This window comes from Phocoena sinus, chromosome 16, assembly GCF_008692025.1.
Source record: "Phocoena sinus isolate mPhoSin1 chromosome 16, mPhoSin1.pri, whole genome shotgun sequence".
NCBI lineage: Eukaryota > Metazoa > Chordata > Mammalia > Artiodactyla > Phocoenidae > Phocoena > Phocoena sinus.
In genome coordinates, this window is record NC_045778.1 from 11179617 (window position 1) to 11202223 (window position 22607).

The following is a 22607-nucleotide window of genomic DNA, read 5'->3' on the forward strand; positions in this document are numbered from 1 at the left end:
CTGGTAATTTACAGACTTATACAGACAAGTCTTGGAATATAATTCCTAACGTGCATGAGATGTTAGTCTGAAGCAAACAGGACCAGGCATCCTGACCACAAAAGATGTAATATCTGGTAGGGATACGTGGAGATCTAGGAAAGAAGTTGTTTGTGACAGAGGGCTGGAACCAGGGCTTACATGAGTTGTGTTACATGTTTAGATCTCTGTTGGTCTCTTACAGGTGGCAAACATTTGACTCATCACCCTATGGAAGTTATTGAATTCGAATTTAGAATTACCTAAGGTCTGGTCAATAGATTGTAATAATTGGTTCTTTTTCTGGGAAAGCAGAAAAGTCACAGGTTAACTTGTTTAAGGTAGTTTTCCATGTTGCTGCAAACGGAGCTGCCAACAGCTGTAGTTCCTTATTGCCTCCCTTGATGAGATGATAACATCCTTGTGGTTTTCATCATGGGGTTCTGGGGATGGAGAGTAGATTCAGCAGTCAGTTTAAGATCTAGGGCACTGGCTACTGCTTGGGATAATCTAACAATGGCATTTAGAATTAGTATGCTCTGACCTAACCATTGTAATAAAGAGAAAAAACAAGAGAGGAAAAGGTCCATTATTGATGAATGACAACCAGGGATCTATAGAAAATGACAAGAAGAATAAACAAGCAAATAAACAAAACAAGAATTAGGGTCTTGATCCGACATCTTGGGCAGAAGTTGTCCACTGTCCTAGGTCATCTGTTGTTCTAAAGGTCTTGAGTCAGCTGTCTGCTTCTGAAGATCAGCTGCTTTTAGAGGGTCTCAGAATCCTCAGTTTGAGGTCCCCTATTGGAATAGCCCTCCAAGTGTGTGGAATTCCAGATTGCTTCCTAGTTGTGAAAGGTGAACCCAAGGATTGACGCCCTGAAGTTTCACTGCTGTAACATATTCCCTCCCCAGGTGAAGGCAAAAGGTATTGACTGTCATTATTCAGCCTTAAAAAGGAATGAAACTCTGACATGTGCTACAACATGGATGAAGCTTGAAAACATCATGCTAAGTGAAATAAGACAGACACAAAGAGACAAGCACTAGATTATTCCACTTATATGAAGTACTTAGAAAAGTCAAATTCATAGAGACAGAAAGTCAAATGGTCGTTGCCAGGCTCTGGGGGAAGGGAAAGTGGGAATTTAATTGGTACAGAGTTTCAGTTTGGGGTGATGAGAAAGTTCTAGAGATAGTGGTGATGGTTGCATAACAATGGGAATGTACTTAATGCCACTGAACTGTATACTTAAAAATGGATAGAATTGTAAATCTTATGTGTATTTTACTATACACACACAAAGAAAACTATTGATTGTCTTGTTCTAGAAGCACACTGAAAAAGCTGAGCTAAGATTCACTACAGCAAGTGGCCTGCAGGATGGTATTTGAATTAGGAAATGAGGAATAACAATTTCGTTGACGGCCCTGTGGTCTTAAACCTGACCACGGGTTTCTTTACTGCCAGGATGGGCATATTAAAAGGGTGGGGTTTGAGAAGACCTTTGGAGCTAAGGCTTTCAACTATCTGTTTGATCCCTTACTATGCTTATGGCTTCAAGGGATATTGGGGAAGCTTAAGTAATGGTTTGGTAAGATCTATATGAACTTTAGTAGGTTCTGCTCCAATTATTTTTCCGTATCAGTGGAAATTTGAGCCCATAGAGTGTCAGGTTCGGTTTCAATACTTGTCTGGGGTATGCATTAAATATAAGAGAGAAGGCAAAGGTATATCCAGAACAGAATCAACTTGCTTATGAGTAGAGGAGTCCTCTGGAATCTCCCAGATACTCTGGTGTATATTTAATATTGCAAAGTAAGTCTCTCCCTATTAAATTTGCAGAGGTGGTATCACAGAGCAGCAAAGAATGTTTGCAATCAAGGGCTCAAGGCTTACAGTTAAGGGCCGGGAGATAGAGAACAGCTGTGGATTATCTGAAACGCTTACCACCTATGACGTATGTTTGTTTACTGCCAGGCAAAGTTTGAGCAAAGGTGGCAAGGTTTAATGTAGAAATATTAGCACCAGTAGCTACCTGAAACTGATGAGGTTACCATCTATAGTGGCACTGTGCTCCCCACAAGATATGTCCTCACCTCCAGAAACTGTAAATTTGACCTTATTTGAAAATAGGGCCTTTGTAGATGCAAATTGAGATGCGGGCATACTGGATTAGAGTGGGCCCTAATTCAATGATTGGAGGATAATTGGGACACAGAGAAGACACGGGGAGAATACCATGTGAAGATGGAGGCAGATATTGGAGTGATGCAGCTACAAGCCAAGGGTTGCTGGCAACCACGAGAAGCTAGAAGAGGCAAGGAAGGATCCTCCCCTGGAGACTCTGGAGGGAGCATGGCCCTGCCAACACCTTGATTTTGGACTTCTAGCTTCCAGAATTGTGAGAGAATACATTTCTGTAGTTTTATTCCACCCAGTTTGTGGTAATTTGTTACAACAGCCCTGGGAAGCCAACACACTTTCTATATTTATAGTTAATTCACCTGAGTGTTTAAGGGTACGGCAGGTATTGTGTGCTTTTCCTTCCTTGGAGCACGGTTGTTAACCTCAATTGAGGGATTTTTCTTGGTCTTGGTGTTTCTCCCATAAGATGAGACAATCTTCTTCCCAGTGTCTTTTCTGTTTATGATATCTGCAAGCGTCCTTGTCAATAGGTGGTTGGTTGAGGAGTAAGCTACCTGACTGATCTGCAGGGCCACAAGTTTATCTGGGGTCCTGTCTTGTTTTTGTTCTAAAGTCCTTTTGAAATATTTGCCGGGTATTGTTGTTCAGGTCAAGAGGCTATTTCCCATTTTAATTTCTGTTTTTGAACTGGGTCTCCAATTTCAGGTTTAACTACATTAACAGAATGAATGATGAAAGGGCAACTTTTTAAACTCCCAAATGTTGCTACGATGTATTTTCTAGCCTATCCCGAAGGTCTCCTATAGATTCATCTTTTCTGTTTGCATGATGGAATTATGGCTCAGCCTGGTTTTATTGGAAATGTTTTAGGTAGGGATTTTAGGAGACTTCACCCTACCTTTTGAGTCTTTTTGTGGATTCTCAGGTTTATTATGGAAGGAAGGATCCTGTAGACTCCTTTCCAGGTGAGTCCACTCAGCTTTTCCATTCAGGATTTAACACCTGAGTTTCTGAGCAACACGTGTGCAAGTTGATAGAGGTCAGGTAACCTTGGATCACATACTTCCCCAAATATTCTAAATTATTCTATGAGTAGTTGCTGGTCTTGTCTGGGTTTGAGAAAGTCCTTAATTATAGCTCTTAATTCAGCTTGGATCCAAAGTTTAAATTCTACAGTTGCTGGCTTCATACCTAGTTCATGAGAGGAATGGACCTTCAGAGGCAAATGGAATTGGGGGGTCTTAGGAGAGTTGTTGGGGAGAGGGAAGGGGTCTGGACAAGGGAAAGAAGAAGGAGTGGATGGAGGCTGGTAATAGGTCAGAAGGATGGGGGGAAGGAGGGAGAGTGTATCCAGGAAGGCAACTGAGGGACAAGCAAAGGAAGGTTTTTCTAGGAAAATAAGTCTAGTTAGTTGTTGCTTAAATTTGTCAAATTTCTCATTAGCTTTGGCCAAATAATCGTTTAGGGAAACAATTTTTGAATCAGGATTCTATTTGGTGACCTCTGAGTACCAATCAAAAAATGCTACCACTGGGCCTGAGAAATCCTGTTCCCTTTCTTCTCTACTGCATCTCTCAAATGAACAAACTTGTTCACATAGAATGCTAAGAGTGGCCACTGAAGGCCCAAAGCATCCTTGGTGAAGTTTTGCCATTTAGAGAGATAGACCCAAGAACTGGAATTGCGAAGAGACCACATAAAAGAAGCAGGAGTTTTCCTGGAGGAGGAGAGAACTTAGACTTAGGCAACACCAGGAAAGCTGGCAACGGTGGGTAGGAATGTAATGCTTGTGCACCTCATGTCTCTCCGGACACAAAATCGAGATCGAAGAACCCCACCCAGTTTTACTGGCAACTGCAATAACGTTGGTCCTAGTGGATGCCAGTCCGGTGAGAACCCCAAACTCACAGGTCAGTGAGGCTGGCTGGAGCAACAGGTTGTAGGGCCTACTATGCATGTGTTCTACACCATGATTCTCCTTCTTACGACAAACAACACTTTTAGACAGTACAACACAAAACAGTAACACAAAAGACAGCAAAAAGGATGCAAAAGAATGAACTGATTATATCAAAGATGCCAAACAAATGTGAACCAATAACAAAAGCTGAGTACCAAACTGAGAATAGATAGCCAAGGCACTCAACACAAAGAGCGCAGAGGTAAGACCCAAAACCAAGAACTGCAAGGCACAAGTAGGCCACTGTGGGTGCCACACCTGATTGAAGGCTGTAGTCTGAGGTAAGAAGCAGACTATGATGCAGACCATATCTTGGCGGGGCTACCAGGAAAACTGGAAGCAAATGAAGATTGCCCAAATGAAACAGGCAAAGGCTATTTATTCAGAGCTTGTGGTAGCCAGGGCATCAGACCCGTCACTTACTTTTGGCAGAGACTCAAAGGCAGGCTAGGGGAATGGGAAAGCCTCATAGTTTAAAAAAAAAAAAGCCTCAGATTAGAGATTGATGGGAAATCTTTTTTTTAAAACTACATTCTTCTGATACTAATCATACCACAGTTGTGCTTTAGTATTTTTCCCAAGTGAGCTACTTATTTTATAAGCCCCAGTATATTATCCATTATCTGCCATAGAATTTGAATTAAGCATTATCTTCTCTCCAAATTCAAATTACATACATTTAGTATTTGATTTGGCAGTTAATAATAAGCTTACAATTTAAATCCATTGATGGCAGAACCTCAGTTATTTTAAAAACAATTCTAATGGAGGATTCAAAGAACAGTTTTAAAGAAATGACCCTATGCTATGAGTTCATGCCGGGTCCTGTCCTGGGAGAGCTTATGCAGTTTCCTCTCTGAGTTTCCGTTTTCTCTGTTGTAAACTAAGGACCATAACCTACTCCACAGGGATGTCAGGAAACTCACACTAGAACATAACCAGCCAACCAGACCAAAACCTTAATTACGGCAGGCAGAAAATGTAATCAGGCATGCCGTCTGCTCGAGGAGCTGGTCAAGTGGTAGAGATTCTGAACAAGAGAGGGATTGTTGCATGCTCTTATTTTAACCAATTCAATTTATATCTGTTGAACACTTAATATGTGCAAAGTACTGGGAAATGAAAAAGACATGGTCCTTACTTTCAGGAGCTTACAGACCCATGGAGTCTATGACTAGATGAATTCTTTACTCTTGGTCCAGGTTGAGGAGGAAGGGGTGTTAGAACCATAAATGTTTTCATTTGCTCAGAAGTGACATTAGAGAGGAGTGACATCCTGAAGTTGGGTAGAGACTGGACACTCAGCAAGCCTGACTTAGAAATAGGCTGTCCAGACTCTCCTACCCATGGAATTCCCCACAGGACATATCCAAGGAGACCATCCAAGTTAAAGACATCCCAACAACCATCATCCAATGAAGACAGCTGTGATTAGGAACAGATGCCCCTGGAATGCTGCCACTCCTAAAGGATGCACCACCACAGTCGCCCCAGACTTCTGCTCTAACTAATGCACTTAATGATAACAATGAGCTCTGACTGCCTGCCACCTACCTGCCAAGCACAGTGCCAACCACTTCGAATGCAAAATTGCGTTTAATCCTCACAACAGTCTTAGGAAGCACGTACTATTATTGTGCCCATAACACAGCTGAGGAAACTGAGGCTTAGAGAGGCTAAGCCCACATAGCCTGCCAAGGTAACCCGCTAAGGAGAGCAGAGCCCAGATGGGAGGCAGATCCCGTCTTAGCACAGCCATGTCCTGCCCAGACACAGGCAGGGGCTGGTGCTGCCCGGTATCCCCTCACCTGCTCAGCTCAGGGCCGGACAGAGTGCTTTGGGGATGTCCCTGAAATAAGCATCTGAGTGTAGGGGATGTCAGGGCCACCCACTAAAGTCATACAATGTGAGACCTCGAAGCCATTTTCCAGAAAGTCTACCTCAACCCCCTCCTTTCACATATACGGAAATTCAGATCCAAAGAATCTGACTGGCAGCCCAGGGCTTCCTCGCTGGGGCCTCACGCGCAGCCCAGCCCTCCTGAGGATGCTCGGACACTTCTGGCGACCTGTCAGTCCTTAGCTCAGTGCCCACGCAGGCACTCATCGACCCCTCCAGCTCCCAGGGCAAAGGCTCCCGGGCAGAAAAGCGCTGCCATCCCCCGCTGAGTCCCTCCCTCCTGCAAAGCCAGCCGTCTGGCCGGAGCTGGTACTCCCATCCCTGCAGACACTCGCTCGGGCAAGAGCGGTTTCCTTCCTCCCGCACTCTCCTAGCCTCCACAAATCGTTTTTTGGGCTACACGCGCGCGCGCGCGCGCACACACACACACACACACACACACACACACACACAGGCACATTTGTAACAGATACAGGGTTAATCAGTACCGGACGCCAATTACTGAGCTTTTCTATGCCAAGCACTGGGCGCGGGGCGGGCGTGGGCGGGGCCTGGGCGGGCGTGGGCGGGGCCTGGGCGGGCGCGGGCGGGGCTGGGGCGGGCGAGCGCCGCGGCGGCGGCCTCATTTCCTCACGCGCGCCGGAAGTGGAGGTTGTCGGCGCGGCGGCGCGCCCGGAGGGTGGGCGGGGAGTTGGTGGCGGCTCCAGCGAGTCGGGCGCCGCCCAGGTGTGCCCGAGGCTGGGGAGGTGGCGGCGGGGCGGCGGCCGCCGTGCGCAGGCGGGTGAAGTCGGTGAGTACCCGGGCCATCCGGCCTCGCCTGCCCGCGGCTCCCAGGGCTAGGGCCCCGCCCGTGCGGGCTCTGGGGCGCGGGCCCCGGACTGTGGGTTCCCGTCGCTGTCGGGTCACCTCATGGACGAGCTCTCCTGGGGGCCGTGTCCCCGTGGGTTCGCCGCAAGCCCTCCGGAGTCTGCTCCGGTGTCAGGAAAAGCCGCGGTTTTTCGGAGCCGTGACTTGGCTTTTCAGAACTGTGCTGCCGGAGACCGTTGGTTTGCGTGTGTTTTATTTTTATCACTTTTTTTTTTTTTTAAACCAACTCACCGCCATCTCTGCTCCCCTCAGTGGGTAAACTTTGTAGTCAGCTGTTACCGCTTTATTGCGTTAAATTAGTATTCTCTGGCGGCAGCCTTTCTATGCCTGCCAGACACTAGGCACCTTTAAAAGATGCATATTTGTGTAGGAATTAGTGGCGCCGAGGAGACCACGGGACGGGAAGCCTCTTGCATTTTTAGACTTCTTGAAAATTACACTATTCCTGAGCAACTTGCCGAGGAATAATTTGTAAACGCCATAGTGAAGCTTTTATTTATGATGTTATTGGCAGAATGAAAATTTGATTATAAACCTGAAGCTTTTATCCGTCAGACTACTTTTGAGATTTATATGCGATGTCTGGACATTTAACTATCATTGAAGGTTCTCAGGAGCTGGGCCTTGATTTTTGCTGGAGTTAATGTTGTATTAAAACAGGACTTCGAACGTGGAAGTAGGAATCCAAGTAGTATTTTATGACTGAGGATGTTAACGTTCATTTTGTATTATTATTCTGATACCATTTGTCTAAAGTTGTCTTATTACTTAATGTAAAAAGGATTTGGATATCCACTATTTATGGCTCAGAGAATTTTGACATAAGTAAACACAGTTTTAGTTCTCTCAGTTTGGAAATTACATTTTTTTCCTTCTTAACTTTTTGATTGAGATATAAAATATCTATGAAGTCATCAAGCACATAAATCTTAGTTGTACACCTCAGTGAATTTTTGTCTTTATTGTGCAACCACCAGCTTTCATATTATACCTGTAGAGCATTTCCATCATTCCAGGAGTTTCCCCCTGCTTCTTCCAAGTCAGTTATACCCCTGCCCACCCCCCATCAGTATTCTGATTTCTGTCATCATCTATTAGTTTTGTCTATTTGGGGCTTGATATTAATGGAATCCTACAGTATACTCAGCATATTGATTATGAGATCCTTCCATAATGTTTCATGTATCAGTAGTTCTTTTTTATTGCTGTGTGGTAATCCATTGCATCATTATATGGCACTCCTCTGTTGGTGGATATTTATGTTTCCAGTTTTTGTATATTATGTATTTTGAAGAATGCTATGAACATTCTTACAAATGTCTTGGTGAACATCTGTGCATTTCTGTCATCTGTGGAATGGCTAAATCATAAGGTAGGTGGAAAATTACGTTTTAACCATCATGGAGTCTTCCTTTTTAAAAAAATACAATTTGTTATTTTAACTTCTATAACATTAAAGATTAGTAAAAAGCATAACTATTATGATTTCAAGACTTAAGTGATTCATTACCGTATTATTATTATTTACTCCTTGGATTGCACATCTATGACAGTCTTCTATCAGACTGTCATTATTTGTTTAAACTGTCTGTTAGACAAGTCTGTTAGTTAGAGCTGGTGATGTTCTGTCCCTGAAGCTTGCTGTATAACACTTAGATAAGAACTGTGTTACTCAAGTTAGTGGTTGCTAGGGGAAATGAAACACCAAAAGGATGTGCCTAAAAACGGATTGAAGAATCATAGGATTGCAAGTCAAAAAACTTACATTGTTGTTGTCATACTGCACAAAGTCCTAGGATAAATGTAAAATTGAATTATAAGGTTAGTTACAAATGTGAATTTACTATAGGAGTACAGTGATTTCCACCTGTACTGAGATACTGATAGATTTATAATGGGAACAGACAACAAAAATCACTAAACATTTGTGGGAAATCAGTAGCATGTAAGAGATGGCCCAGACTGAACAGATACAAGGACTGGACCTGAAGCAATGTAGTTCATGTAAGAAAAAGAAAAAAACTTTAAGATAAATGTTAATATGCTTAGATTTCGGAGGGTATCATGCCTACTGAACATATACAGGCTGCCCTGAAAACACGCAATCAGTTCTTGAATATTAAAACATAGAAAGTAGGGAAAAACAGCTAACGTGGAAAATGGATCCAGGAGAGGGCCAGTGTACATCTAATAGGAATTCCAGGAGGGAATAGAAATTAGAAGAGGAGAAATAACCACAGAGATAACAGATCATGAAGGTAGGAGTATCCAAGCAGAATCTTGGGCAGCCTGATTAGACTTCTAATCTGAGACATGGAATGCTGGATGACAGTGGAGCAGAGTTTTAAAAGTGCTCGCTGGACATTTTTTTTTCCATTGGACATATTTCGAATTCAAAATCTTATCCCTAACCCAACTGTCATTCAAAGTGGGGGCAAAATTAAGTCATTTTCACCCAGAACCACTAGAAATACCTCAGGATGTACTATATCAAATGAAAAATTAATCCAAGAAAAATACATGTGGATGTGGAATTCTAGAAACAGTGATCAAAGAAAACAGTAAAACTTATTTCTTTATTCCAAGGCATTGATAACTATAGCTAAGAAATGTAATGCAATGCAAAGGAAGGATTCACAAACCAGAGTAGGTATAGTTTTCAAGTCTGTAATCTGGAAGAAATATTTAACGTGATTTTAAAGTTGATTGGGAAGGTGGGTAATAAATAGGTAAAGGCATGTTGGAAGGCTTATCCTGAGTATCTATGCTATAGATACTGACCAGTTACATATTGGAATGAATGCTTGAAGGAAATTTGTCCCAGCAGTTCCATTTACAGGGATTTATTCTATAGATGAATTAACATGTGGAAAGTCATGTATATACATATAAGACTATGTCTGCTGAGATGTTAATAGTGTCAGTAGATTTAAAAGGATACACAAGGGACTTCCCTGGTGGCGCAGTGGTTAAGAATCCACCTGCCAGTGCAGGAGATGTGACTTCAATCCCTGGTCCAGGAAGATCCCACATGCCGTGGAGCAACTAAGCCCATGCGCCACAACTACTGAGCCTGCGCTCTAGAGCCCGGGAGCCACAACTAATGAGCCCACATGCCAAAACTACTGAAGCCCGTGTGCCTAGAGCCTGTACTCCGCAACAAGAGAAGCCACTGCAATGAGAAGCCTGTGCACTGCAACAAAGAGTAGCCCCCACTCATCGCAACTAGAGAAAGCCCGCCACGGCAACGAAGATCCAACACAGCCAAATAATAATAATAATAATAAAATAAATAAATAAAAGGATACAGAAAAACTGGAGAGGGGAACTGGGCCTCTGGGATAGAAGGGAGAGGTGTCACTCTATGCCCTTATATCGTGTTTAACCTTTTTATCACGTGTATTTATTTTGTGGAATTTTATAAATATAAAAAATTTTTAGGAGTCTAAAAATGGTAAGGGTTTAGAGCATGGATTGCCAAGTCTGGGTGACCACTTGTTTTAGTATGATCTGTGACCTAAGAGTGGCTTTATATTTTTAAGTGCTTGGGAAAAAAAGAATAATAGTTTGTAACATGAAAATTATATGAAGTTCAAATTTCAGTGTCCATTGGAACACACCTGTGCCATTCATTTACGCATTTTGTGCTACAAGGCAGAGTTAATTGGTTGTGATATTTGCTACTTGACCCTTTACCTAAAATGTTTGCTAACCCCCGATTTAGAGGCCAGAAATAGACTTCCATATATATAGGAATTTTGCATATGATTAAAGTGGCATTTCAGCTTAGTGTCAAGAGCATGGATTGTTTAATAAGTGGTAAGAATTGACTATCTATTTGAGGAAATACATTTTATAGTAGGAATTCCAGGAGGAATATATAGCCAAAATTCTCAAGCCAAAATTGAGAATACAGGAAAAGCTTCTCAGGCCAAAATTGAGAAGTAATACAGGAAAAGCTTGATAGGTTTAACCATTAACAACAACAAAACAAAACTTTGAGTAATGGGAAATAATACCTAAAACTTATTGAACACTTAATGCTTGTCATGTTTTACTTACTTAATTGTTACAATAATACTCCAAGGTAGGTGCTATAACTGTACCCACTTAACGGGTGAGAAAACTGAAACTTATAACTTGTCTGTGTTGATGAGTTAGAAAGTGATCGAGCAGATATGTGCACTTAGGCTATCTGGCTCCCAAGACTATTATACAGACAAAAACTGAAAGAATTATTTGTAATTTGTTAACACCATTGTATAGATATTATCTATGTCAGCACATCTGGATCTACCTCATTCCTTTTAGATAGACATTCTATTGTATAAATGTCTGCAGTTTACTGAACCTTTCCCCTACTGATGGATAAAGTTGCTTTTATTTTTATTTAGCTGTTACATATAACACTAGTAAACATCTTATGCATGTGACTTTATATACTAGTATGAATATTTCTGTAGTTTAGAATCTTAAAAGTGGAATTGCAAATTGTTGCACTAAAGGGCATGTGCATTTAAATCAGATTTGTCCTTCAAAAAATAAGAATGTGTGTGTGTATGTGTGTGTGTGTGTATTTTTAGTTTATCATTCATCATAGGAATTGTAACATCTTGGAAAGAACCTTGACCATCCAAGCAAGTGATTTCTTTTTACAGACGAAGCCCAGAAAAGTTAAGTATTATGCTCAAGATTACATAGCTATTAAGTAGCTATGACACTTGACTCTGTTTTTACTGTGCCACAGGCTGCCTTTGGCACAATTTTCTGCTTTATTTATAAAGATATGGGTATTACTGTCATTTGTTTTGCTGAAATCCACGTACCATAAATTTAATTTTCCCTGGAAATGCTTGTCAAAATGATCCATCTGATGTTACTTGTTCTTGGCACCCAACACAGTGGCTGTCTTAGTCAGTTTGGGCAGTTATAACAAAGTACCATAGATTGAGTGGCTTATAAACAACAAATATATTTCTCAAGTCTGAGATCAGGGTGCCAGCATAGTTGGGTTCTGGTGAGGATCCTCTTCCAGGTTGTAGACTGCCAACTTCTTGTATCTTCACAAGGCAGAAGGAGGGCTACTTAATTCTCTGGGGTCTCTCTCATAAGGACACTAATCCCATTCAGAAGGGCTCCACCCTCATGAACTGATTATCTCCCAAAGGCCCTACTCCTAATACTGCCATATTGGGGGTTAGGATTTCAACATATGAATTTGCCAGTGAGGGTGGGGGAATATTCCATTCATTGCAGTGCCTGACATACAGTAGTAGGTACTCAAATATTTGTTGAATGCATGCTGCCTTTTGGTGATCAGTATTTCTAAATATTTACAAAGTATTTATTCAATGACCTTAAAGAATCCATGTATCATTGTAATACTCATCAGTTGCTCAAGAAGTAAAAAGTTCTAATTCCCTCCTTTACATGTGTTTGTACTTCATAATGTTTTAGTTTAGTCTGCTGACAGAGGTTTTGTTTTCCTAATAATTTTTGTGACTTTTTGTTGTTTAAAAAATGAACTCAAAATTATACATTTAGTATTTGAAAACTTTAGAAATCGTTCAGAAAATTTAGGAAGACTATACAGACTAGAACGTTGAAAATAAATAAATTCAGATTCAAATGGGTTGCTTGTATTTTGCAGAAAGCAGTAGGCTACTCTCATTGCAGAAGTTAGTTTGGCACATTGCCGTGTAAGCATCCTGGAAGTGATTATGAAATGTTTATTGGTAGTTTCATAAAATTATAGAATCAAATGTTTGAGTAGAAACTGGTTAAAGGTCATATTATTTAGGGATCATTACTGTAGAATGAACTATCTTTAATACTCTCTTGTTTTCTCAGAAGCACAGGGCAAATAGAAAAGATGTAACAAGACTTTCAGAGTAATCTGAGTACTACTTTTGTGGGGGCCGGGGCCTGGTGTATGCTTTGTTTTGTTTTTTTAAATCCAGATTTTTAGTCAACAAATCTTCATATTTGTCTTAATGAACAAAATGGAGTTTACTTACAAATGCCTCTTTGGCACTACTAAACAGCTTCACTGAGGTATAATTGACTTACAATAAACTACACATGTTTAAAGTATAAAATTTGATAATTTGAACATACCGTATATACCTGAAATCATCACCACAATCAAATGATGGACAAATCCATCACTCCCAAAAGTTTCTTTGTGCCCTTTTATAATTCCTTCCCGGTACGACCTTCCCTACCCTCGCCCCATCCCAGGCAACCACTGACTCCTCTGCTTTCTGTCACTACAAATTACCTTACGTTTTCTAGAATTTATATAAATGGAATCATACTCTTTCATTGTACTCCTTTCTTGTTGGGCTTCTATTATTGAGATTCACCCATATTGAAACATGTATCAGTAGTTTATTCCTTTTTATTGATGAGCTGTGTTCCATTGTATGGCTGTATTAGTTTGTTTATCCATTCACTTGTTAATGGACGTTTGAGTTATTTCTAGTTTTTGGCTGTTTCATATAAAGCTGTTATGAACATTTATGTACAAGTCTTTCTATGGACATATGCTTTCATTTCTCTTGGTTAAATATCTAGGAATGGAATGGCTCAATCAAGCGATAGGCTTATATTTAACTTGTTAAGAAACTGTGAAACCATCTCACATTACCACCAGCAGTGTATTAAAGTTCTAGTTCCTCCACATTGTCACCAACATATCGATCTTTTTAATTTTAGCCCGTCTAAGATTAGCCATTGTGGTGTCTCATTTTGGTTTGAATTTGCATTTCCCTGATGGCTAACAGTGTTGAGTATTTTTTTCATGTGCTTATTTGAAGTGTTTCTTCAAATCTTTTGCCAATTTTTGATTGTGTTTGTTTTGTTATTGCATTTTGATACTTTTAAAAATAGATTCTGAATACAAGTCTTTTATCATATATATGCTTTGCCCATATTTTCTCCTGGCCTGTCACTTGTTTTTCCATTCCCTTTATAGTGTTCTTCAAAGAGCACAAATTTTGATGAAGTTCAGTTTATCAGTTATGCTGTTAGTGTCATATCAAAGAAATCTTTGCCTAATTCAAGGTCACAGAGATTTTCTCTTATGCTTCTAGTTTTATATTTTAAGGTTTTCATTTAGATCTATGATTCATTTTGTGATTTTTTTAATTGAAGTACAGTTGACTTAAAGTATTAGTTTCAGGTGTACGACATAATGATTCAATATTTTTATAGGTTATACTACATTTAAAGTTATAAAATATTAACTGTGTTCCCTGTGCTGTGCATTACATCCTTGTATCTTATTTACTTTAAACCTAGTAGTTCGTACCTCTTAACCCCCTTCCCCTATTATGCCCTTCTCCCCTATAATTCATTTTAAATTATATCGTAGTGCATATGAAGCGGTATCTCATTGTAGTTTTCACTTGCATTTCCCTATTGGTTTATGATGTTGACCATATTTTCACATGCTTATCAGCTTAATCTTTAGAAGAATGTCTATTCATACCTTTTGTTCATTGGGTTATTTTTTTAATATTGAGTTGTAAGAGTTCTTTATATGTTCTAGATGCGTCTTATATATTCTAGATGCATCTTATATATTCTAGATATATATATTTATATATTCTATTTCCTAGTAGATATATGGTTTACAAATATTTTCTCCCATCCTTTTCACTTTCTTGATGATACCCTTTACAGCACAAAAGTTTTTAATTTTAATGAAATCTAATTTATATATTTGGTCTTTGGTATTTTGGTGTCATAGATCTAAGAAACCATTGCCTAATCCAAGGTCACAAAGATTTACATTTATGTTTTGTTTATAAGTGTATAGCTTTAACTCTTACATTTAGATCTTTGACCCATTTTGAGTTAACTTTTGACTATAGGGTGAGGTAGAGATTCAGTTTCATTCTTTTGCTTGTGAGTATCCAGGTATCCTAGCACCGTTTATTGAAAAGACTGTTCTTTTCCCATTAAGTTACCTTGACACCCTTGTTGAAAATCACTTGACTTAATGTGAAGGTTTATTTCTGGATCCTAAATTCTATCCCATTGATCCATATGTCTAGTCTTATGCTAGCTCCATGCTAGCTTGATTACTGTAGCTTTGAAGTAAGTTTTGAAATGGGAAAGTTGAGTCCTCCAATTTTGTTCTTCTTAGTACTGTTTTGGCTGTTCTGGGTTCCTTGAATTTCCATGAGTTTAGGATAAGCTTGTCAATTTCTGTAAAGCTGGGAATCTGAAGAGGATTGTGTTGAATCTGTAAATCAATTTTGAGAGTATTGCCATCTTAATAATATCAAGTCTTCCAGTCAGTGAGCATCGGTACCTTTCCACTTATTTAAATCTTTAATTTCTTTTAACAGTGTATTGTAGTTTTCAGAATACAAGTCTTGTACTTCTTTTTTTTTTTAGTTGAAGTATAGTGGATTTACAATGTTGTGCTAATTTCTGCTGTACAGCAAAGTGACCTACTTATACAAACATACATTCTTTTTTTATATTCTTTTCCATTATGGTTTATCCCAGGAGATTGGATATAGTTCCCTGTGCTATTCAATAGGACCTTGTTGTTTATCCATTCTACATGTAATAGTTTGCATCTACTAACCTCAAACTATCAGTTCATCCCTGTTCCTCCCCCCTCTCCCATGGCAACCACAAGTCTGTTCTCTATGTCTGTGAGTCTCTTTCTGTTTTGTAGATAGGTTCAGTTGTGCCGTGTTTTAGATTCCACATATAAGTGATATCATATGGTATTTGTCTCTTTCTGACTTCACTTAGTATGATAATCTCTAGTTGCATTCATGTTGCTGCAAGTGACATTATTTCATTCTATTTTATGGCTGAGTAGTAGTATTCCATTGTATATATGTACCACATCTACTTTATCCATTCATCTGTCGATGGACATTGAGGTTGTTTCCATGTCTTGGCTATTGTGAATAGTGCTGCTATGAACATAGGGGTGCATGTATCTTTTTGAATTGTAGTTTTATCTGGCTGTATGCCCAGGAGTGCGATTGCTGGGTCATATGGTAATTCTGTTTTTAGTTTTCTGAGGAACCGCCATACTGTTTTCCACAGTGGCTGCACCAACTTACATTCCCACCAACAGTGTAGGAGAGTTCCCTTTTCTCCACACCCTCTCCAACATTTGTTATTTGTAGACTTTTTAACGATGGCCATTCTGACTGGTGTGAGGTGGTACCTCATTGTAGTTTTGATTTGCGTTTCTCTAATAATTAGCGATGTTGAGCATCTTTTCATGTGCCTGCTGGCCATCTGTATATCTCCTTTGGAGAAATGTCTGCTAAGGTCTTCTGCCCATTTTTCAATTGGGTTGTTTGTTTTTTTGTTGTTGAGTTGTATGAGCTGTTTGTATATTTTGGAGGTTAAGCCCTTGTCAGTCGCATCATTTGCAAATATTTTCTGCCAGTCCTCTGTAGGTTGTCTTTTTTGTTTTGTTTGTTTTATGGTTTCCTTTGCTGTGCAAAAACTTGTAAGTTTAATTAGGTCCTGTTTGTTTGTTTTTGTTTTTATTTCTATTGCCTTGGGAGACTGACTTAAGAAAACATTGGTACGATTTATGTCAGAATGTTTTGCCCATGCTCTCTTCTAGGAGTTTTATGGTGTCATGTCTTATGTTTAAGTGTTTAATAAGCCATTTTGAGTTTATTTTTGTGCATGGTATGAGGGTGTGTTTTAACTTCATTGGTTTACATGCAGCTGTCCAACTTTCCTAGTACCACTTGCTGAAGAGACTTTTTCCCATTTTATGTTCTTGCCACCTTTGTTGAAGATTAATTGACTGTAGGTGTGTGGGTTTATTTCTGGACTCTCTTTTCTGTTCCATTGCTCCATATGTTGTGTTTTTGTACGAATACCACACTGTTTTGATTATTGTAGCTTTGTAGTATTGTCTGAAGTCTGGGAGAGTTATGCCTCCTGCTTTGTTTTTTTCCTCAGGATTGCTTTGGCAATTCTGGGTCTTTTATGGTTCCATATAAATTTTTGAGCATGGGAAATTTTCTTTTATGGTTCCGTATAAATTTTTGAGCATGGGAAGATTTTCCATTTCTTTGAATCATCTTTAATTTCCTTTATTAATGTTTTATACTTCTCAGAGTTTAAGTCTTTCACCTCCTTGGTCAGGTTTATTCCTAGGTATTTTATTTTTTTTGGTGTGATTTTAAAAGTTTTTTTTTTTTTTTTTTTTTTAACATTCCCTTTCTGGTATCTCATTGTTAGTGTAAAAAAAGGCAACCGATTTCTGAATGTTAATCTTGTATCCTGGTACTTTGCTGAATTCATTTATTAGATATAGTAGTTTTTTGTGTGGAATCCTTAGGGCTTTCTATATATAGTATCATGTTATCTGCATATAGTGACAATTTTACCTCTTCCCTTCCAATTTGGATACTGTTTACAGTAAGTAAGTCCCCTACATACGAACCTTCAAGTTGCGAGCTTCCAAAGATTCGAATGTGCGTTCACATGTCTAATCACATAAGTTAGTTCTGTTTGACGAGAACTGTTAGTTTTAGAGGCAGAGGACCTGGACGTAGAACAGTTCACAAAGGTTGCAGCAGCCATTCAGAATACAATCCAGTGCTACCGTGTCTTCTATGACAAGAAAAAAAGAGCTACTACCCAGATACCACTGGATCATATTTTCAAAAGGTTAGATAGAATTGAATCCAGCAAGGAACCAGAACCTGTGCCACCAACGTCAGGCATGAGTGAAATTGCAGCTTGCCCTCCATCTCCTATTGCTGATGATCCTTCAACTCTACCATCTCCCACCTCCTCTCCCTCCTCCAGTCAGTAACTCTTCTTGCCTGTTCACTCGATAACCAACCCCTATATGCCCGCTGTTGTACTACTGTACTTTTCCAGGTACTGTACTGTAAGATTAAAAATGTTTTATTTTTTGTGTTTGTTTGTTATGTATTATTTGTGTGAAAAGTATTTTAAACCTATTACAGTACAGTACTATATAGATGATTGTGTTAGTTGGGTACCTAGGCTAACTTTGTTGGACTTACGAACAAGTTGGACTTGAGCGTGCTCTCGTAATGGAACTCATTCGTATGTAGTGGACTTACTGTATTTCCTTTTCTTGTCTGATTGCTGTGGCTAGGCCTTCCAATACTATGTTGAATAGAAGTGGTGAGAGTGGGCATCCTTGTCTTGTTCCAGATTTTAGTGGGAAGACTTTCGGCATTTCAACATTGAGTATTATATTGGTTGTGTGCTTGTCATAAACGGCTTTTATTATGTGGAGATATGTTCCCTCTGTACCCGCTTTGGTAAGAGATTTATTGTGAATGGATGTTGAATTTTGTCAAATGCTTTTTCTGCATCTGTTGAGATGATTGTGTGGTTTTTGACTTTTCTTTTGTAATGTGGTGTATTACATTGTTTGATTTGCGTGTGTTGACCCATTCTTGTGAACTTGGGATGAATCCCACATGGTGGTGGTGTATGATCTTTTTTATGTGTTGTTGGATTCAGTTTGCTAATATTTTGTTGAGAATTTTTGCATCTATATTTATCAAAGATATTGGCTTGTAACTTTCTTTTTTGGTGGTATCTTTGTCTGGTTTTGATATCAGGGTGATGGTGGCTTCATAGAAGGTCTTTGGGAGTGTTCCCTCCTCTTCAGTCTTGTGGAAGAGTTTGAGAAGGATCGATATATGTTCTTTGTATGTTTGGTGGAATTCACCTGTGAAGCCGTCTGTTCCTGGAGTTTTGTTTGTAGGGAGTTTTTTTTTAATTACTGTTGCAGATTCTATTTCACTGCTAGTGATTGGACTGTTCAAATTATCTATTTCTTCTTGATTCAGTTTTGGTGGGCTGTATGTTTCTAGAAAGTTGTCCGTTTCTTGTAGGCTGTCAAATTTGTTGGCATATACTTGTTCATAGTATTTTCTTATGGCTTTTTATATTTCTGTGGTGTTGGTTGAGATTTCTCCTTTTTCATTTCTTATTTTGTTTATTTGGGTTCTCCCTCTTTTCTTCTTGGTGGTCCTGGCCAGAGGTTTGTCAATTTTGTTTATCCTTTCAAAGAACCAGCTCTTGGTTTTAGTGATATTTTCTTGTTTTTTTAAATCTCTATTTTATTTATTTCCTCCCTGATCTTTATTATTTCCTTCCTTCTGCTGACTTCAGCTTTCATTTTTTCTTCTTTTTCTAATTCTTTTAGGTGGTAGGTTAGGTTGTTTACTTGAGATTTTTCTTGTTTTTTGAGGAAGGCCTGTATCACTGTCAACTTCCCTCTAAGAACTGCTTTTCCTGCATCCCATAGATTTTGTATGGTATTTTTTATGGTATTCTCAAGGTACTTTTTAATTTCCTTTCTGATTTCCTTGTTGTCCCGTTGGTTTTTTAGTAGCATGTTGCTTAATCTCCATATAATCATTTTTTCCTCATTTCTTTTCCTGTGGTTGATTTCTAGTTTCATGCTGTTGTGGTCAGAGAGGATGCTTGAAATAATTTCTGTACTCTTAAATTCGTTGAGGTTAGTTTTGTGCCCTAGTATGTGGTCAGTCCTAGAGAATGTTCCATGTGCACTTGGAAAAAATGTGTTCTGTTTTTTTTTTCAGATATAATGTCCTGAAAATATCAATTAAGTCTAACTGTTCTGTTGTATCATTTAGGATCTTTGTTGCCTTACTGATTTTCTGTTTAGAAGATCTGTCCATTGATGTGAGTGAGGTGTTAAAGTCTCCTAATATTATTGTATTCCCATCAGTTTCTCCCTTTATGTCTGTTAGTGTTTGTTTTATGTATTTGGATGCTCTTATATTAGGTGCATATATGTTGACCAGCGTAAAATCATCTTCTTGTATTGATCCTTTTATCATTATATAGTTTCCTTCTTTATCTTTCTTTATGGCCTTTGTTTTGAAGTATTTTGTCTGATACAAGTATTGCAACTGTTGCTTTCTTGTCATTTCTGGTTGCATGAAATATCTTTTTCCATCTCCTCACTTTCAGTCTGTGTGTCCTTTTCCCTAAGGTGGGTCTCTTGTAGACAGCAGCATATTGTAGGCTCTTTTTTTTTACCCAGTTTGCCACTCTGTCTTTTGATTGAGCATTCAGTCCACTGACATTTAAGGTAATTATTGATACATATATATTTATTGCCATTTTAAACCTTGTTTTCCAGTTGATTCTATGTTTTTTCTTTGTTCCTTTTTCTTTTTGTGGTTTGATGATTTCCTTTTATTTTATGCTTGTGTTCTTTTTGGTTTTTGTGAATCTGTTGTATGTTTTTGATTTGTGGTTGCCTGTTTTTCAAGTATGTTAACCCCTTCCTGTATCTGCTTGCTTTAGATTGATAGTCAATATAGGTTCTAACACATTCTAAAAAAAAGAATCTACGTTTTCTTACTCTCTTCCCCACATTTTATGATTTTGATGTCCTTTTTTACATCTTCACGTTTATCCTTTTGTTGTTCCTTGTGTTTATCATCGCTTTCACAAATCGGTTTTTTCTTTTTTTTTTCTTTTTGCTCTGTATACCGGCTAATTTAAGTGATTTACTTTCCAGTTATGATTTCCTCCTTCCTATATCTTCCTACTTCTTTTCTGTTTAGAGAAGACCTTTCAATATTTCTTTTAGGATAGGTTTAGTATTGCTGAATTCTTTTAGTTTTTGCTTATTTGAGAAATTCTTTATTTCTACTCTATTCTAAATGATGACCTTGCTGGGTAGAGTATTCTAGGTTGCAGATTTTTCTCTTTCAAGACTTTGAATGTATTTTGCCACTCCCTTCTGGCTGCACTGTTTCTTTAGAGAAATTAGCTGATAGCCTTATGGGGGTTCCCTTGTAATTAACTCTGTTTTTCTCTTGCTGCCTTTAGAATCCTCTTTTTATCTTTAACTTTTGCCATTTTTATTGTAATATGTCTTGGTGTAGGTCTGTTCGGGTTCACCTTGTTTGGGACCCTCTGTGCTTCCTGTATCTATCTGTTTCCTTCTTTAGGTTTGGGACGTTTTCAGCCATAATTTCTTCAAATACATTTTCAATTCCCTTTTTTCTTTGTTCTCCTTCTGGAATCCCTACTGTGTGTAGACTGGCACACTTTATATTATTCCACAGGTCTCTTATATTACTTTCATGTTTTTTTTTTCATTTGGCTTTCTGTCTGTTGTTTTGATTGGGTTGTTTCCATTATTCTATCTTCCAGATCACATATTCTTTCTTCTGCATTATTTATTCTGCTATTTGTTGCCTTTAGCTCAACTTTCATCTCAGCAAATGAATTTTCCAATTTTTCTTGGCTCTTCCTTATAGTTTCTAGTTCCTTTTTACGGTAATCTTCATTTCTGTTGATACCCTTTCTTCAGTATTTTCATTACCTCCTTTTTATTTTTATTTTAGTTATTTTTTTTGCGGTACACAGGCCTCTCACTATTGTGGCCTCTCCCATTGCAGAGCGCAGGCTTGGACACGCAGGCTCAGCGGCCATGGCTCACGGGCCCAGCCGCTCCGCGGCATGTGGGATCTTCACGGACCGGGGCACGAACCTGTGTCACCTGCATCGGCAGGCGGACTCTCAACCACTGTGCCACCAGGGAAGCCCCGATCTTTGTACTTCTTTTGTTAAAATTATTCCTACGTACTTTTATTCTTTTTGGTGCAAATAAATTGTTCTCATAATTTTATTTTCAGGTTATTCATTGCTGGTATATAGAAATGCAGTAGATTTTTGTGTATTGATCTTGTATCCTGAGTTCCTAATTTCTTAGGATTTTCTTTATGCAAGATCACATCATCTGCAAATAGAGATAGTCCTCTTTTTTTTCAATTCAGATGTCTTTTATTTTGTTTTCTTGCCTAATTGCCCTGATTAGAACATCCTTCAATACAATGTTTAATAGAAGTGATGAGAGCAGACATCCTTTTCTTATTCCTGATCTTAGGGGGAAAGCATGCAGTCTTTCACCATTAAATATGAAGTTAGCTGTGGGTTTTTTATATATGCCCTTTATCAGGTTGAGGAAGTTGCCTTCTATTCCTCGTGTGTTGGGTGGTTTTATCAGGAAGTGGTGCTGGATTTTGTGAAATGTTTTTTCTGTGTCTATTGATACAATCATATGGGTTTTGTCCTTTATTCTATTGATGTGGTGTATTGCATTAATTGATTTTCAGATGGTAAATTCACCTTGCATTTTTGGGATAAATCACACTTGGTCATGGTGTTTTGTGTTGATAGATTTAGTGTGCTAACATTTTGTTGAGGATTTTTGTGTCTATATTCATAAGAAATATTGGTCTGTAGTTTTGATATCTTTATCTGGTTTTAGTAGCACAGCAATACTGGCCTTATAGAATGAGTTGGGAGGTATTCCCTCTGTTTTTTGAAAGAGTTTGTGAAGCATTAGTATTCTTATTAATTCTTGGTTGAATTTACTGGTAAAACCATCTGATTCTGGACTTTTCTTTGTGGGTAGTTTTTGATTACTAATTGAGTCTCATTATAAGTCTATTCATATTTACTATTTCTCCTTGAGTCAGTTACAGTAGTTTGTGTCTTTCTAGGAATTTGTCCATTTCATTCAGTTATATTTGAAAGCAATTTAAATAATAACAGAAATCTTGGGGAATTCCCTGGCGGTCCAGTGGTTAGGACTCAGCACTTTCACTGCCGTGGCCCGGGTTCAATCCTGGTCTGGGAACTAACATCCCACAAGCTGCGCAGTGTCGAC

General features: G+C 38.8%; 1 protein-coding gene across 7 annotated transcripts in view; it reads left to right on the forward strand.

The window, feature by feature from the left end:
- The first annotated feature begins 6683 nt into the window (after positions 1-6683).
- The window catches only part of CSGALNACT2 (chondroitin sulfate N-acetylgalactosaminyltransferase 2), a 56647-nt gene continuing 40723 nt past the window's right edge, over positions 6684-22607 (forward strand). For all 7 annotated transcript variants that reach the window (XR_004346090.1, XR_004346089.1, XM_032607492.1 and 4 more), the window contains exon 1: positions 6684-6818. The gene's annotated coding sequence lies outside the window, so the exon portion shown is untranslated. The remainder of the gene's footprint in view (positions 6819-22607) is intronic.